Source organism: Phalacrocorax aristotelis, chromosome 2 (genome assembly GCF_949628215.1).
Source record: "Phalacrocorax aristotelis chromosome 2, bGulAri2.1, whole genome shotgun sequence".
Lineage (NCBI taxonomy): Eukaryota > Metazoa > Chordata > Aves > Suliformes > Phalacrocoracidae > Phalacrocorax > Phalacrocorax aristotelis.
The window spans coordinates 153,266,242-153,285,436 of record NC_134277.1 but is presented as its reverse complement, the minus strand read 5'-3'; positions in this window follow the sequence as shown (position 1 = coordinate 153,285,436).

The following is a 19,195-nucleotide window of genomic DNA, read 5'->3' as shown; positions in this document are numbered from 1 at the left end:
GCCGGTGAAGCCAGCGGGAAACCGGGCTATTCCCGTCTCCGGGAGGTAGAGAAGAGCAGCTTGGTTTTACGCCGCGTGGGTTGGGAGCCAGCACAGGGATACAAAGAATGGGTAGTTACCGCTGTTGAGATATGTTTTTGAAAGTCGAAGAAGACTGACATGCTGAAACCTCAAGAAGCCAGAGGAACGATGCAGGAAAATTACACTGTGCCTCAAAATCAGGCTTTCTCTCTTGAAACAATCGCAAAACCCAAGAAGAGGTTTCTTTGGCAGCTAATGACAAAGACCCCATAGCAGTATTTGGGTGATTTTGTGTTGACAGAGGCTGCTCACAGGCAGGGGATGGCAGTACCAAAGCAGTTCAATGCCCAGCTGCAGAAGTGGTGATCCAGTGATGCTCCCAGGCGTCTCTGTACCCTGCAAGGACTTGGACACTTTAAACTCAGCACAAGGGTACTTGCCCCACCAAGGAAACTGCTGCAAAGGTCTGTGTGCTGAAACTGGGCCACTCCCTCCCCACCCCATCACTGGCTTAGACATCTTTGTGAAACATGGTCTCAAAGTCTGGCTCTCCCTTGCAGTAAGATCCACCCAAGTAATCCCTTTGGAAGCAGAAATTTGCTTCAGTTTCCTGCCACACCTGGAGCTGCTGGTGCCCACCTCTCCTTGCCCAACAGCACACACAGGCAGGGAGGTGAGAGCAGGGGTGGACTCCCTCCTCCCCAGCCTCAGGGGCTCCTACCCACCCGCTGCCTGCCGGGAAGGGGCCCTGACTCAGCCTGGAGACAGGGCAGGATGCTCCAGCCTCCAGCCTGGAATGGGGCCACGCCAGTGGCTGAGTGCATATGAAACAGTTGTAGAAAAAAACGGGCAGGCAGGAAATGCATTTGCATTAAACAAGCATAGGAAAAAGTGCAGGCAGAGGCTGCATTTGTATTAAATGGGCATAGAAAAAAGCACCTGCTCAGACAGAAAGTTATGGCCAGGACCCACAATGTTCTCCCTCCTCTACCCCAGCCTCTGAGGAAAGCAGCCGCATCTGCAGGCTATGAGACGTCCTTCCCTACATAACCCACCACTTGGGCATTTACCACCTGTACAGTGACTCAGCCTCCAAAAAGAGGGCTGTGACCGCTGACCCCATGGTGAGGATGTGGCTTTCTATCCCCGCAGCCCAAGGGTGGACTTGAGCCACGGGGCTGGTGGGTGCAGAGCGAGCCTGTGTGGGGATGGTGGGTGTGTGGGGCAACGTGTGCTCACCCAAAAAGCTTTGCATCTCCAGAACAGCGTTGCTCACCCCCTTGGGTGCCACCAGAGGCCGTGGGCCTGGTTCCCCCATGGTTTGTGTCTGCACGAATCTGGAGTGACTCCACAGAATTCAATGGGAAAAGAAAAATATGTGAAGCAGAGATCTTATCCCAGATTGCCCAGGCGGCCAGCAGTTCTTCAGAGGCAGGAAAGATATCTTTTACTCAAATATGGGTGGATTCATTTATCAGCCAGAATAAACAATTGATTCTGTAGCTAATTTTGTAACCCTAATATGACAGGAAACCTGAAACTGCCCCACACGTTCAATTTTTATTAATAATTCCTGACATACAGCATATCCTTTTCAAGGGAGTCTGTGAAGTTTTACTCAACACAGAGAGGAGTTCTTATATCCTAACTTCGGGGTTTGCAGCAAGGGGCCAAATGCTATATTTTACCCAACTTCACTGATCTGGAAGGATTTTAAGGCCTAGAAGTTTGCCCTTTTCCTTTCAAAGATGAAGAAAAAATCTTTTATTTTAAGCATAATAACCTCAGAATAACTCCAGAAAGGTCTTAGAAGCAGCAAATCTTTCCCTGCAATCGTGGCACATCAAACCCCTATCAGCTCAATCTGCAGGGAAGTTGTCTGATGGACTAAGCGTGCAGTACTGGGAGAGTCTGTAATGAGGCCCGATGTTTAATTGTAGTCCTGCCCAAGGAAGTATCAAAACCCCTCTGTACAACACAGTGAATTCAAACTCCAAGTCAGCTACCATTAATTTAGGGTTGTCTTCAATTAAACTAATTGTAGAGTGTTTCTATGTGCACAAAGAGAGGCATTTCAAAAAGAACAATGTTGGGTGAGACACACACACAGGTCTGACTGTTCATGTCCCATCGTCCTTGTTCCCTTAAAACCGTTCTGATCACACAATAGCCCTATTACCACTGTTTCTGCTTTTTTGCTGTCCACAGTTTATCGATGCAATTCCTTCCTCTGCTCTGGCGGAGTAAATGGCTCTGCAGTTACACTGCATTTTACCCCTCTCCTGTCCAGCCATGCTGCCATCCTCCTGTTGCCAGGCAGAAAACCTGCAAGGCACAAACTGAGACTGCAAGGAGCAGCATTAGCCCCTGAGCCACCCCACCTTAAATAACTGACCCTATGAAAGATAGTTTGTCAGTGCAAAGGCTCCATCAGCAGTGAATAGAACCACGAAGCACCATGCTATTTCTCTGTGCTACGCTGTGTTTACAAGCTGCTTTGGAAGTGCAGAAATTGCACCTATTCCCACACAAATCTCCCTCCTCCCTCTGACACCATGGTAAGAGGGTGGTTACTGCGACATCCCGCAATGTAATCCTGAAGGGTATAGGACAAACTCAAACACCCACAGAATACAGAATAAAAGGACTCTGACAACCAAAAAGCCTGGGTTATATGACGGGTAATGACTAGGAAAACCCTTAAGCTAGGAAAATACAGTCCTGTGAAGAATCATCATTGCTCCCACGGTGCAGGTATTATAAGACACATGCTCCAGTTTTGCTGGAGCAACAATAAATCTGACATGCAAAAAAAAGCATGAGTCCTGTTGCCTGGTTAGCCTTGCTTAAGGCTAAAATACCTACAAACCCATTTGGCATGGGAAGTACTTAATCAGCAGTTTCCTGGGTTTGCTTTCATGCCCCAGAGTTACCATTTCCACAGCCAGTTTAACTACAGAAATAAATGTATACTTTCAGAGATGGCTAATTAAACAGTAAATTAAAATAATTACAATAAGAATAAGAATAAAAATTTCTACAACTCTTTAATAGCCACCTGTGTTCCTCTTTCGTAGAGGAACACAGGATTTCAAATTCGGCCCTGGAGATACTGTTCACTCTCGGTGCAGGGTAACTTAATGTTCAATTCAGACATGCCTGGGGGAGACCTCTTGCCAGTGCTGGAGGAAGGCTTTCAGTATTTCCCCACCTCCTGAGCAGTTTACTGCCTTCCTGGTAAGGTATCCTTTGGGGAGATAATGGGTCCGTGGCCTTCATCTACATAATGCTCAGAGGTGTTTTTTAATGTTACAAGTGTAAGGTGTTTTCCAAAAAAATTGCCATTGAGGCATAACAAATTGGCAGTGTTTCCCTGAAAAATCCCAAGTACTGAATCTTGTGGGAAAGGATGCTGACTCACTGATAGTCATGGCTCAGTATTGAGCTCTGATAAAAAAGAAGCTGGACAGTTGCATTTTTCAGGCAGGAAGAAGAAAGCTATGGAAATAGGAGAGCAAGAGGGAGGAAAGGAGAATTTTATGTTTTATTATGTTTGAAGACATGCTGTAACAAGGGTGCATTTAGACTAATTTGTCATACATAAGTTTAGCTGATCTGCATGAATGTGTTTTATTCAGGTTCTCTGAGTTGCACCTAAGGAATACAAATTCAATATTAAATTTTAAATTGTGGGGCATTTAGCTCTGTTCTTAACCTGAGCCATGAGGAAAGTCTTCCTTTCCTTTCTCTCCACCAGACTTTGAAAACCACGTAATCCTCCTTTCTCTGAGTGAAACCTGAAAAGCATGAGAAAACACTTATTTATAATGGACATTTTAGAACTGCCATTTGTGGAAGGGCATCTGATTTATGGTGTCTTCACTTGAACAGCTTATGCCCAGAAGTATAAGGCAATCTTCAGCCCCATGTCAGGCATTAAAAGTTGTGTCTTACTTATTATGTTTCTTTTTAATTATGGCTTAAGGTTTATGCCTGGTATTGTTCACATGTCCAAGGCTTACTTGTTTCTGCTGGATTTGTGAATGCTTTAAAGAAAAGAGCTACTGAAAAACTAAATTGCCACAGGCAACTAAAATAGAGCCAGTCTGCACTACTGCCAGCATAGATAGTCATTGCTGTGAGAGGAAATACTTTCAGTATGACAGCTACAGCCTTCTGACAAAGAATTATAAGAAAAAAACGCTATTTCAGTGTTCATTTAGAGTAAGAAAATCTTCTTGCTTCTGGAAAGATGGACTGAGGAACAATGAATACAAGTTAGTTTTAGTTCAGCTGTACTGTGCGGGATTACCCGAGCAATAACCGCAGCCGCTGGGAGCTAACCCAGCCCGCCAACATCCTGTCTCGCAGCCATTTTAATCCCCTGAATGCAACACTGAGCATCAACCAGTGAAATTCTTGTGGAAGCTCAGATTTCAGATGGCTTTTCAATTCTCCCTCCCAGACAAGCGTTTGCTGGTTGTGCTGAAGGGGAATTTTGAACCCGCAGAGACAAGCACCTGATTGCCCAAAGACTTTCTGGGTTATGCTAATGTGTCTGGTTTCAGTCTGGCCTCCACAGATTTTCTGTGAACCCTGTTTCAGTTCTTCTTTTCTTGTGAACTTCTCTGTGAAGAGAAATTGAATTTTTCAGTGGATGCCTGATTCTGGTCTTGCTTGGACTGGTGTTTCATGGCTGTTATTTTGCTTTGGAGTCTTATTTTATTTACTGAAAGCATAAGGGAATGACAGGGCTCTGCAGCCTACCCAGACCAACCTCTCTGTTCACACTGCTGCAGCTCCACCAGTGGAAAGGGGCCATGGACAATATGAAACAGCAGCAAATGAGCTATCTAGTTGTTGGAGATGCATTTCCAGCTAGAAGAGAAAACGGGGTGCCACTAGGAGCAGCAGTCTGGGAACTCCTATACCAAGGTTTACTTGCTACTGGAAACAGCAGGAAGCTCAAGGGAAACAGTGCCTGCTTGCTGATGGCAAGAGCAGAGAAAAAAAAAACCTCAGATTAAGTCAGTGGTTCACTCCTCCAGTGTTACCCTGAGACAACAATTTGGTTTCCTTTCAAATGCTTGATTAAAACAATACCAATACCCTACCAGAGGAGTGTAACACTTCACGTGTTTGCTGCTCAGTCCAATGCCTTTGTGCTCAGGAAGACTGGGCACTGCGGTTTGTTTGAATATGGCAAGAAAGGGAGCTTTGGCTTGGTTATTCATTAACTGCATCTGTCTGGCATGATGCTCTGCTTCTCTCCCATGGCCACAAAGCCACCTCCCTTACAGAGCCCGCAGCAACCATGGACAGGCAGAGCCCAAAGGGGTTTTTCACCCGTCATGAAACTTCCCCTCGCTCTGTCAGGAAGGGATGAGGGAACCCCAGCTGAGAAAGTCAAAGGGAAGGATCATTCACATGAGAAGGATTCACAAAGGGAAGGATCATTCACATGGGAAAATTTGAAAGCACTCTCAAATTCAAAGCCAGGGGTTAAACTAAGCTTTTCCCTCTGAAAAGACTCATTTATTTGAAGTCAAGCAGGCAATCTTGTCTCTCCCTCTCCCAAACCAAACAAAAGCAAATGTAGTATTTTCAACTTAAAGCATTTTAAATTAAAACAGGAGAAAAAAAATTCTTTCCATAATCCTGTTTTTATTTTCTAAGCATAGAAGAGCTGGGCTGAGCTAACATGGATGTCAACCCCACTTGACTGGAGTAGGTGGGATGGTTCCAGTTCACGCAAAAGCTGTATATGCCTATAATATCAGGGAAAAAAAATATGTAAACCTTCAGAAATAATTAAATCATGTGTTTATGGTTATACAACAAATGGTTAGAGGAGTGGTTAGATCTGATTGCTCAGAAAGCTGGGGGTCAGAAAATAAAGTGTTATCTTACACTGAGTGTATATATATTGTGTGTATATTTTCTGCGATTAAACGGATGCAGAAAACATTTCCTTTAGCAGTCACTGTCACAAACAATTTGTGGGGCAGGGACAGAACTACTTAATTCCTCTGTGTAAAAAGGACAAAAAGTACTGCCCTAAAACTGCCTGCTATGAAGAAGGACTGGAGAAAACAGGGACTGAAAGCATCTCGCAGTTCCTGACTGCAGGACCCCTCTTCTATTGGTTGCCTCCATCTTCTGCCTGAGTGGATGGTAGGGAACAAAATGAATCTCAATTTCCCCTTGGCTTAGATCCCTTTTTAATAAAGGCCCCAGTTTGTTACATTATGGTACATTCAACTTGTATAGGCCCCCTGTCCCACTTTCTGCCCTGGTGTGTCCCTGTCTTTCTCTGCCTTGCAGGCTGTTCTTTGTGGGATAGCTGTGTACAGCCCACTAATAAATTCAGATTAGTAAATCAAACCCACTAATCACCGCATCCAAAACAAATAGCACTCAAAGTTGCAAAATAAGATGGATTTTGCCTGCACTCCTGCACCTCTTCAGAAGAGAAGCCAAACTTTTAAGAGAGTTGGCAGAAGGTATTAATAGGAGCTTTTCTCACAAAGAGCAACAACCGGGTGTTGAAGTGATTGCCTTCAAGACAGCTCAGACAGACATGCTTACTTAGCTTTTTTTCACCTGGGTTATACATTACATTTTTTCAGACAAAAATTACTTGATTCATGTTCAGCAAACAGTGAAAGCGACTTTTTTTTGACATTGTGTAAGATTGCCTGTTACTCAGAAGTGTAGCCCTTTTTTATGGCACAAATGAATAATTGTGAATTCTGTAGAAATTCTGGAAAGAGCATGCAAGGAGAAAATCAGTTATTTAGCCCTTTCTGGAAGAAAGGCCCTTCATTTCTTAATAATTGCTGATGTTTCTGCTTTAGCAGCCTATGTGCATTCACATGGCCCTGAATCAAAAAGGGCCTTTACGCTTGGGGAGTGTAACTTGTCCTTCTTCCTGCGGCACTGGAATAGATGGTGAGGAATGATGTAACGAGGAAAGGCTTCAGAAGAGCCAACACACTAGAGAGCGTTGAGCCCAGACCTGACTCCTGGATCTGAGCCACCTTTTGATTCTGGCACAACACTGATTAGGGTCCATGCTTTCAGCTCTACCCCAGTGCCTACGACTGAGTACACCAAACTCTCTCCCTTTTCTCTCCCACCCACCCGCTCCTTAGTGTGGGAAAAGAATAAAATCCATATTTCTAGTCTGAAGTCTCACTGGATTCACAGACAGGGAGAAGCAGAGCGAGATATGTCTTCTGCAGGCAGTTAATCCAACTGCCCATGTTGAGCTGCAGCTCCATGGCTAAATAATCTCCTGTTATAACATGGCTGAGAAGCAAAAGAGGTCTGAGGGAAGCAAGGGAGAGAGGGACCACAAAAAGAGGGATTCAGAAAGAGGAGTAGGCAATGGTGAAGGAGTAAGTAGGATAAAACAGAAAACAGTATAATTAAAGGAGTGATTTGGTGTTGTACGCTGTGTCCCTGATCTCACAAGGCACATCTCATGCACATTAGATATCCCGAATTTCTATGTCTGGTTTCATGCTGGTCATAAAAGAGCTGTTCCGAAGGGGGCTGTTGGTGACCAGCACGCTTAAAGGTGAAGACCACTATTGCACCCTGAGAAGGAAATCCTGGAAGAAAGCAGAAGTGACACATACTCACAAACTGAAACAGAATCCAAGCAGAAGCAAGAAAGCAGCACATTTCACCTTCTTCCACCAAAAATACAGAAGCTGAATTGACTTTATACCTACCCATTTATTATATGACTCCTCGTTTTCTGAAGGTTTGGCATCAAGTCAGGAAATCAGAAAAGCTGTTTAGTGCCCTACAGTGTGTCAAAAATCAGGAATCACCTTCATTAACTGCTGAGATTACTGAAAGACTTCACAACAGTAAAATACCAGACAGACTGTCCCAATGGGCAATGGGCACAAGCTGAAGCACAGGAGATTCCTTCTGAACATCAGGAAGCACGTTTTTTTTATTGTGAGGGTGACTGAGACCTGGAGCAGGTTACCCAGGGAGGTTGTGGAGTCTCCAACCTTGGAGATATTTGAAACATGCTTTGACATGGTCCAGGGCAACTGGCTGTATGTGTCTCTGCTTGAGCAGAGAGGTTGGACCAGGTGACCTCCAGGGGTCCTTTCCATCATCTGCCACCCTGTGATTCTCTGAATGCCACAAGGTATATTCATGCTATGAAACCTGTTGGACCTTGGCCAGAAGGAGCAGAGACTGTAAATGGTGTAGGGCTATGTCACCGAGGCCCATGTCACCTGGGACCATCTCCACAGAGGTTGTGGCACATGTTTCAGAGCTCTTGTCCTGCTGTGGAAGCAATAGTACAACAGGTGTTGAAGGCAGCTGGACTCCCTTTTCCTCTGCCTCTCTGGGACTGGTTTTCCCTTCTTCAAGAAAGCCATTTGCATTTGCTTTTAAAGTCTGTACTTGAGGAGAAATTCTTCAGTTTATTATAACAAAGCCGACTTGAAATAGATGGTGTGCATGTATGCTTAGGTCAGAAGTGCACTTGCCTCAGCTGATAATTATTCTGTATTTTTAGCATCAGGGTGGGCAAATCTTTCTATTTTCTCCATTGGACAAAAAAAAAATTATTTCCTTCCTGTTACACACCCAGAACTCACAATGATTGTTAGTCTGACGGCACTGTCTACTTCGTTAACGCATGCATGAAAGCTGCTTTAAAGCAGAGATATAAAAACAGCCTGGCTTTATTTTAAGCTTTTTGCTTTTTTGCTAATGTGAAATTTCAGCTCAGTTGGAGTGATCACTAAACACTGCAGTCCGTAATTCTCTAGTTCAAATGCTGCAACTCTAATGTAGATCTAGTGCGTTCAGCTCAACACTCAGACATACACACTTAGATATATTGAGAATTACACTGCTGTTTGTCTTGATTCTGTTATTAAATAATCCCCAAATTTTCAGTTTTAGTGAGCATAATTTACAAGAAAATCCCTCATTTACTTACATAGAACAAGCTTAAGTAAATATCTTTAAATTACTTCCATGTTTTCTCTTTTTTATTAAGATAAAGTAGTGATAAAAATGAATTACACATTAAATAATTCCCCACAAAAGTCTTTTTTCCAGACAGTAGAAGCTTCCAGAGATTTACGATGAAGGGATTCTACCTCATTAAGCGGCTAAGTCTTGCCAATCTGTTTACACAGAGAACAAATGAAATACAAGAATTAAGATGGTTTAAGAATTCAAGTGAAACAGCTCTGTAAGATGTTACAGAAAGCAACGCTGTGGAGCTTTTATTGAAATTTCTATTTATTAAGATGTGACAAATCCTGTTGTCTGGCAAAGCGACCCCAAATCCCAAGTGCCCCAATATGGTGGAAGAGGTTTCTCCCACTTAACCAGCTGTGGGAAGTGTGACCTTGACTGGATTGAAGGCCTTGCAATGGCCATGGGACAGCACAGAGCGACCGCAGGGCTCATGCCAGCTCTTTGGCCGGCACGCGCAGCCCAGGTGGATGTGAGGGGTCTGGAGCTCTGTCCGGTCCTGCCTACAGGCTCATATATCAGAGAGGAATTAGATCATTTTCCCCTTCCCCTCTGTATATTAGTCTTTCCTCCATTTCTCACCAGTCTTTTTATGACTTGTATTTAATAACAACCCTGGATGGTTTTTAAAAACATGCTGTTTTAATGTTTCTTTAACAAAACACAAATTCCCATCAGACATAATTTTATGGTCTTATTACTCATACAAATGTTGAATTCCCCTCATTACTCCTATTGACCTTGGCTTTACTTAAATCCTGTGGCTGTGCATTAGTGATTCTGCATAATATAATATCATTTCCCTCTGGTAAGATTTACACTACACTGCTTTAAATATGATTGAATATCGCTTTGTTCTTGCAAGAAAGCAAATAAGGTGTCCTTTACCTGACTGTCTGTTCTTATTTGTTTCCAAATTAAACAGTCTTCTGATTATTTGCTCTTAGGCTATAGTCCTTTGTATAGCCTGTGAAGATGATTTGCAGATTAGAGCAGTGGAGTCAGGCAGGAGAGGAGGAAAATGGACTGGAGAGAGAAGGAGTGTGGAGAAGAAAGGCTACGACTGTCCAGTGAAAGTGTTTGCCCCTGTGTATTATTTTGACATGCAATTGGTTTCCAGGTGTTAGGGCATGGATGCCCCCCAACCCAAGCAGCAGGTAGCCTCTGGTGAGAGGAGCAGAGAAGCAGAGCAAAGAAAATTGGATCAGAAATTAGAAAATTGGGAAAACAAAAAGGGAAGGCAGAAAGATCTGTTGCCTGCCTGGTATAGAAGGATCTTCACCAAACAGTTGCAAAGGGACCCCTGAGAAGCAGTGGTGGGCACAGACCAACACTGTGATTTTGTTCATCAGAAGTAAGCATGAAGTTCAGACAGCAGTGTGTCTTGTCACCTTGTCTTGCTGGTTGACCGCAATGCTCTTGGCTCTGCGAGTTATGAATGCCACATCTGCATTTCACTTTTGTTTTGCTTTTTGGCATTGTTTTTTTTTCTTTTTTCTTCTCATTTTCTTGAGGTGCTGGGCGCTACTGTACTGTCTACCCAAGCAAAGTGCAGTTAAACGGCATCTCTGCAAATACAGGACAGGCATGGAATTTTCCATTTTGTTAGAAAGTGTGTATTTGGCAAAAACAGCCAATTTCAGTGGGAGCACACATGCCAGCTTCCTCAGGAAGAATTTCACAGCGCCTACCTGGAATTTCCAGCCTGCTCAGTCTCCACAACAGCCTGTTTGTCAAGGCACATATCTGGGGTGTGAGAGATCCAGAGTCATGTTCTTGGCTTCAAGAAAGATACCGCTGGTGATATACAGCAAAATAGCTCCAAAAGGAGAGAGTGACAGAGCCCTAACTGAAGAAAGACAATAATGTGGCATGAAGGCACTTACAGTGGGGAAAAACAAGCTTGAAGTCCATGGTCTTAACACAAAATACAGACTTCACTGAAGTCTTCCCCATCTCATGTGTGCTCCCTAGGCTCCAAAGTGTTGAATTAGGGTAGTCCATTTCTGCAAAGAACATTAAAAAAACTTCAACACCCCCTATAATTCTGGATTAACTGACCTCCATGGGCATGACAAGTATGCAAAATAATGTTTGAGCTGTGCAAAATGATGGTATTAACACTTCTCTACACTACCAATATAACCTTCCCCCATATTCCTTGATGGTGCCCACTATGCAGTACCACTTTGGGTTTTAATGTCTTTTCTATGAAGGAGTAGAGCTCAAGTGAGCAACAAAACAGACTACAGTTGAAATTACTCCTACCTGAGAAGGAAAGACTTCAGAAACAGCATACACTGAGAGCAAAGAGCTAGATATATTTGTGATGACAAAGCTTTTATGTCAGCTTGGATGTTACTAACATCTTGTTTTTAGTTAGGAAGTCCTTAAACAGTGTGCTTCACAAGGAACTGATTTAAATTTAACTGAACTTAATGGCATAGCTGCCAATTAGTAGCAATGCTCATTCAGTTCCTATTGAGATGCCCTCAAGAAATGTTGCATGGCTTAATTTATTGGGCCCATCTCAGTCTAAGTTGGTTGTGTCTGCATGTTTCTCAGCTCCTTCCAAAAGATAATTCAGACAGCTCATCCAACAACCAATCCATCCAGAGGCCATGATGCTACCTTTCACCCTTGTACTACTGTACTCAGCTCCCACTAAAGTACTGATTATGGTTGTCAAAGCACCACGTGCCTGCACAGAGACACAAATAGCTTGTTGCAGAGCCATTTATTACAACAGCAAGACAGAAGTCTATTAAATTTTCTTCACATGCAAAGGATAATCCATTTAGTCACCATCACAAAATTTTCCTTTAACATAAAAGGCTACACAACCTGTTGACTCCACCACATTGTCCACCGCATTATCTCCTTACTATATCCATACCTGAACAGTCAGAGAAGCTGAGAAGTTACTACTTCATGAAGGTCTGATGGCAAAATCATGGTTTGAGCCACCCTGCAAAACAAGTCTCCCTTCTCCCAGGAAGAAAGTATTTATTTCTTCCATCTGATTCTCTCTCTCTTGATCTCATATCATGCCAAAAATCTTCCATTTGACAAGATACAGAAGGTGCATCTTTCTGGGAACACTTGGACCACACTGGAATAAAGATGTGCTCCTGGCACCAGATGACAATCTATCCCACTGTGGCTTCCACTAGCCATGAGAGACTGGTCTGAACATAATTTTAAACTGTGTTTTGAAACTATAATGGAGAGTAATGCTGGTTTTCTTAGTGGCACGTCATACTCACCTATGCAAGAAGACTGAATTATATTCCTTGAAGCTGCATCCTCAAAATGTGACTAAATACCCTCTTTCACTGCATGTCCTGAAATACAAATGTGCTTAGTTATGTTTTCACTGTAGGTCACCAGCAGGGCTACTGAAATCATTGGGATAAGACCCTAAAGGAGAAGGAGGTGCTGTGTAATAATGTATGTGACTCATTGTCTTTTCAGGAAGCCCTCCTTTGTAAATGAAAACCCCAGTAATAGCATAGTCTTCTACTCAAATAATTTCCATTTCTTGCATTGCAGTATGCCTAGCCTTAACAATGGTGGAAGAGGATATGGCAAGCTTTTAACCTTACTGAACCTAATGGGAGACTGACGTTGAAACACTGAGTTACTTGGCTTCCCCATTAATGGAAGAATATGCAAAGACATGTGTGTGTTGTACAACAACTGATGGACTAAAATACCCCAGAAAAGGAAGTTATTTTCATGGTTTCCCATGTTCCAGGTGGCAGCGTAGCATGGCTCCCAGCTCCACACTTCCTCTCTCTACCGGAGAGGCTGAAGGGACTGAATGCTTCTCACGACCTTTATGTGTTCAGTCTGTTGGCAATAACCATGGACAGGTGCAAATACCAAGGGGTTTCTGTTAAAATTAACAGACACCCTAAGACTCCACCTAGACACCTGGGAAAATTAGATATTTTCCCCGGACACCATAACAGGCTATACTTCCTGTCACAAGCTCTGAGCCTGCTTTTAAACAGAATGAATGCTATTGAGGAGAAAAAGGAACGCAGAATTAATTTGGGAGAATATAGTGTTGATAAACAGATTTTCTACCCATGCTTTGTACACTCCCATCCTCCAGCACCTTTGGCAGTTGGCTTTTATTTTTCCTCTCACCGGATTGTGTGAATCCCCAACAGAAAAATGCCCTCTCACAGAAACTGTTTCTTGCATTTCCGCATCCCATTCAGTTTCTCATCATATCAAATGTGTTTATTTTCTATGGAAATGGTGTCTATCTATGACCAGTCCTTCACACTGTCCTCTGTCAAGCTATTGCTGTTCAAATGTGCCTCGGGCTACCTGGCTTGGTCCTGAAGAACCTCATAATCCAGGTGGTAATCCAGGTCTAAGAAACTAGATTGAAAGTGATACCTCAGCTACCTCGAACTGCAATGCCTAGACCTGACCTAGCAAGATTAAAGCTGTAGAGATGTGAAGTAAAGGAATTTCATCATTTCTGTCCTGTTTCCCACCCTGACGTCAAACTTGAATCATCTGGTTCCTAACTGAGGTAGGAAAAATGGCAAGAACACACATCCCTAGTAGGACTCATGCAGGTGTCACCACCTTGTAGAGACTCCATGCGCAGGCGAGAATAACTGTTGTATAGGGTCCCTGCATCAAAACTGCAACAGTTCATGTCTAATAAAGCTAAACATTAAAAATATTTGCATGGACAGAATAGGAGGCCACCCGTTCAATGGAGGATGATTCATTGTCCAGGGCTCCATGAAAGAATGGCAAAGACTTCCTTTTCTGTAAGCGCAGAAAAGGACACTAAAGTTGCTTATTTTTTGCTTGATGGTGTACATTTCCAGGTAGCAGTAGAAGCAGACATGGCTCCACATCAGACCCAAGAAGGCTGGCTGTTCTTCGGACACATTTTTCTCTGCATTTCCCCTTCACTCCTGCCTCTCTTTGACACAAATTCAGCGGCAAAAGACCAGAGGAAAAGCAGAAGCAATGAAAATGTCCAGAACAGTGGAGAAACACTCAAAAATCAGAATCGATACCCTGCCCTTCTGGGCCACGCTCAGCCCTCCTGCTGTTGCCACTGCCCATGCCCCAACCGCAGCCCCCAGGCTCCACTCAGGAGGTGCCGATGTGTGTCCTGGCCCTGTAAAGACATGGTTTATGGCAGTGCTGGCCTCTGAGCTGTGCCCTGGCCTTGGCTGGGTGGATGCCAGCTGGCCCTGGCTAACCCCATGCTGGGGACACCATGAGCAGTGACAACAACCACATACTGGTGTCCAAGCCCTACAAATTTCCCTGGGCCCATAGACCAGGTACTTACTGGCGGTCTCGTTCCCCAAGCCCAGATGAACCACACACACCTCATGCGTCTCTCCTCTTTCATTTTTCCTTCCATACATGCTAGTTGTCAAACAAACCCTCAGGCCCGAAAATCTAAATAAACTAATCTGAGTTTGTGGTAATAGTGGTAAATCAAGTAAACTAACCCAAATATCTCTTTCTACAACATTTCTTATCTCCCAGCTGCCTCTACCACACCAGAATGTGGGCTGCACTCTGCATCAACACTGGAGATCTTGCCCACCCATGCAATGTACCCTAGGCTCAACATGAAGACGAGTAGTCAAGCACCATCCAAGCAAAGAGCTTTAACATTTATTTCTCAATTCAGCCGAAAGAGCCCACCAGTACTCAGCAAGTGCCATGCTTGGTGGAGCTGCCACAGGATGGGTCTGCTCTTTGGCCCTGCTTGTGTCTGCTTTCCCCAGTGTGCAACAGGTCTGCATCCCACCACGCCCATCTTAGGGATTTGCCTGAGTGCATGAACATGTGATCAGGGAGAATGTGGGCACAGCGTGAACGGATATTTGGGCTGGGAAGCCAAAATCACCCCTTTCTGCAGAGTGTAGTTATGGAGGCACCAGTCACTTTGCCTCTAAAGACTCTGTAGGCCAAAATTCAAATGTTCCCCGTACAAACAGCTGTGAAACCTCTCTCTTGTTTCTTGTTTTCTACAAGGGACTGAACAATTGCTATTTGGGCCAAAATTTAATCCCAATGTTGCAACAATGGACCGTATTGACCTGAAGGTGTTTTGGATTTGTTTTTTGCAGTAGCAAGCCAGACAGACAGAGAATAGCGATTTTTCCTTTTAGTATCTCAAAGGAAAAATCAAATTTTATTAAAGATACCGTAGAGAATGATTGCTTCTTTCACATTTTATTGCTTCACTCCACAACAACAAAATATATGAAACTAGCCCAACCACATATCTAGTCATACAAAGGCAATCAAAAGCACATTACAAATAATATATGATTCAACACAGTGAAATATCATTCATAATACAATTCTAATAATCCCAGAAAAAAATCGAATTCCACAGCCTATGAGATTTTCCTGACCTGTGTGTAACAACAATTGGATTAGTTTTCATCCAGCATTGTTTCTATGAGGCTGAAGCAAAACAATATTACTTTAGTTCTGGGAGGAAGCAGTATGTGTCTCTATATCTATACTTATTGTTGTAAACTGAGTGCAATAAACTAAAGAAAAGTAAATTTAAAATCAAAAGAAAATTAACAGAATAAGGAGGCCTGACTGTAAATCAGCAAGTTAGTAGTTTCTGTAAATTCAAATGTGTGTTTTAGCCCAACAAAATTAAAATCTGAAAGTGGTGGAAAGAGTTCATTTTTGCCATCTGGCAAGTCTGGGGTCCAAGGACAATCCTAGACCTTATTAAAGCAGTGGTCTGGCTGGATCATCTTCCAGGTACAACAGAACAGCTTGGGTAAAAAACAGCAGAAAATAATCTAAACAGTTACAGATCCATAAATAAATATTAATCCACGAGTTATTGTAGAAATTCTTTAGAAATTAGAATCTCTGAAATGCTTCATGTTTTCTTTGAACCAACCAGTAAATTGAGACAACTTTTTACTTGACAAGTCTATGTTGCTCATTTCCCGTTCTGGAAAAAAAAAACCCACCCCGAATACGCACAATTTCATGGCTATGGGCCCATGATTGCATTTAAGCAACATCATATATGACCTGTTGGTTACAAAAGCCTGTAGAGAACTGGCTTTAAAAATCAGGAAATGCATGGCGGTGTATAGTGGTTTAACAAGATGGGCAGACAGCACAAGCATATGTTTGAGCAGATTTCTGTTTAATGCCCAGTTCTATGTACCATAAGCCCAGCTGAATGCACCATTAGCAAGTTTGCTGGGAGGTGCTGTTGACTCTCTTGAGGGATGAGAGGCCTTGCAGAAGGATCTAGATAGATGGAGCATTGGGCTGTGATTAACAGGATGAAATTTCACAAGCCCAAATGCTGGATTTTGCACCTAGGATGGAGTAACACTGGGCACAGGTATAAACTGGGAGAGGAGTGGCTGGAGAGCAGCCCTGCAGAAAGGGATCTGGGGTGCTGGTCGACAGCAGGCTTAATAGGAGCGAGCAGTGTGCCCTGGCAGCCAAGAGGGCAAACCACATCCTGGGGTGTGTCAAACACAGTATATCCAGCTGGTCAAAAGAGGTGATTATCCAGCTGTATTTGGCATTGGGGTGGCCTCACCTTGAATACTGTGTGCAGTTCTGGGCCCCACAATTTAAGAAGGACATGAAGGTCCTTGAATGCGTCCAGAGGAGGGCAACAAAGCTGGTGGTAGGGCTGGAAGGCGTGTCCTGTGAGGAGCAGCTATGGACTTTGGGTTTGTCTGGTTTGGAGAAAAGGAGGCTGAGGGGCAACCTCATTGCTCTCTACAGCTTCCTGAGGAGGGGAAGTGGAGAGGGAGGTGCTGATCTCTTCTGCCTGGTATCCAGTGATAGGACACATGGGGATGGTTCAAAGCTGCTCCAGGGAGGTTTAGATGGGACATTAGGAAGCATTTCTTTACCAAGAGGGTGGTCAAACACTGGAACAGGCTTCCTAGAGAGGTGGTCAATACCCCAACCCTGTCAGTGTTTAAGAGGCCTTTGGACAATGCTCTTAATAACATGCTTTAACTTGGTCAGCCCTGAATTGGCCAGGCATTGCACTTGATGATTGTTGTAGGTCCCTTCCAATGGAAATAGTCTGTTCTAGTCTGTTCTAGTCTACCCAGTCTGGTGAACTGGTGGGGTAGATGCTCAGAGAACCTGCCATGTGTTCTGCCAGCAGTATGCAGAACCCCAGGTGGAACATTTTCTGGATACAGTGGATTAAGTATTTAAACGTGATGGCACTGTAATTTTTTTTGCTGTCTCATTGCCAATCCAACTTCTGCCACCCAGCCCTTCTGTGGTGGTGCAACAACTTGGCGGGGATGAGTGCTGGTGCAGACTGTGAGATGGTCTGTCTTGGGCAATCAGCTGAAATCCTCGTCCTTACTGTAAAGGGAAAAACCTGAAAGACAGGCACTCTCAAACTGGAAAGATGGAGGGAAAATAACAGCAGAAGGCAAGAGCTCCAGGGAAACTTGAAATGTAGCCGACCTTTGCTGAAAGACAGATCAGTGATCCTTATAACCTCTAAAAACATCCCAACATGTTGCTTCAGGCTACAATTGGTTCCAGCAGAGTCGGCAGCGTCTGCATGAGTGACGCAGCTGGACTGAGGCCCATGTGGATGGGTGGGTGCCAAGCTGGGGTGAGCCAGTAGGGGTAGGTGGGGGTGACATTTGTGGCTGGCTGGCCTGAGGGCCCCATTTCATTCCTTATGCCAAGGTCCATGCCAATCATGCTGCAAGACTGCCCAGAAAATTATGTTTTGAAGCAAGAATAGAGCCTGGTTAATCCTGGTTAATGCAAAGCCTCTGTTAAATATGATGTGCACATTTTTAAGAGTTTGTTTCAAGCTGACTAAACCACCAAAAGGGGACATTCTTTATTACCATTTCTCTTGAAGCAAATTCATTCCCATTCCCCCTGACGTTAACCTTAGGGATTGAGGAAGAATCACAAGAGCTAATGGGGAAGGCGTCGCCTGTGTAACACCACCAAAAATATTCAGTTACTCTTTCCCCACAAAGCCACTGGGTAATTTAAAGTAATAAAACATCAGAAAACAGGGCAGCTTGCTTCTCTGTAATTCAGAAGCATAAAAGGGAACTGATGCTAAAATTGCAGAGTGAAAAACCAAAAGCCCCATTTTTTAAAGCTGTTTCAGCAGACTGTTTTTTTAATTGCTATTAGCTCCTCCAAAGCAGAGACAAAACCTGCAGTCAAGGGCTTTGTTCAAATTTGAATAGACCAAGGAAAAGCAATGTACCCCAAAAGGTGCTGGAGGGAACCCTGGCAGACCAGAAGTGGTTAGTGTGCCACAAGGCAGATATCCATGCCAAGACTACAATTTGCACAGCCAGAGGTAAGTGAACAAGAGGAGATTTAGCATGACTATGGTATTTCCCATCAGGCCAGATCAGGATCCTCACTTCGTGGATCAACCACTTGAGGCACAGAAATAAGATTGATTTAAAAAGACTGCTGAAGGCACAAAAATAAAGCTAAGTTAACATGACTTCTGCATTTTTCTTAAAACTACTAATCCTTTGGGTTCTGATGTAATTAGTGTATATGCAATGTAGTTAGTTATAGATGTGTAGTGTAGTTAGTTATATGTATGCATATATAGTATAGCTAGTTGTTCTCCAAAATTAGCCAATTTAAGCTCAAATGCTGTAGGACCATTGCAGTCATGTGAGAGATCAGGGGCCATCTCTTCAAACAAATGGAAGGAAACCCAGAGGGGAAGAGGCTTTTTCAGTGAACCTTTTCATGGAAGTTAGAAAGACAGCATAACTTCAAGAATAGCATGGCTTTTCTAATGAAGTTCCTTGTTCTGAGGTAAGAGGAAGCCACTTCCAGCAGCTCTGTGTCCTTTCTTGGCAATTTAGGCTTAAGGTGTTGGTCATTGTCCATTCCGTTCGGAAGGGCAAAAGAGGCGGTCTCCTCCCTTGGCTCAGAAATGCAGTGTCTCCCGCATACACCAGAACACATTTGCAGGCAAGGCCTCTGAATTTCTCATTTCCTTTCCTGTTTTGTTGTGCAGGGTTTTTAAGCTCTTGGCTTCCAAGCTCTCTTTTTATAGGCCTTTTGCCTTTGTTTATTGCCATTTAGTTTTTAGTTGTTTTTGTTAAAGCACACAGTATCC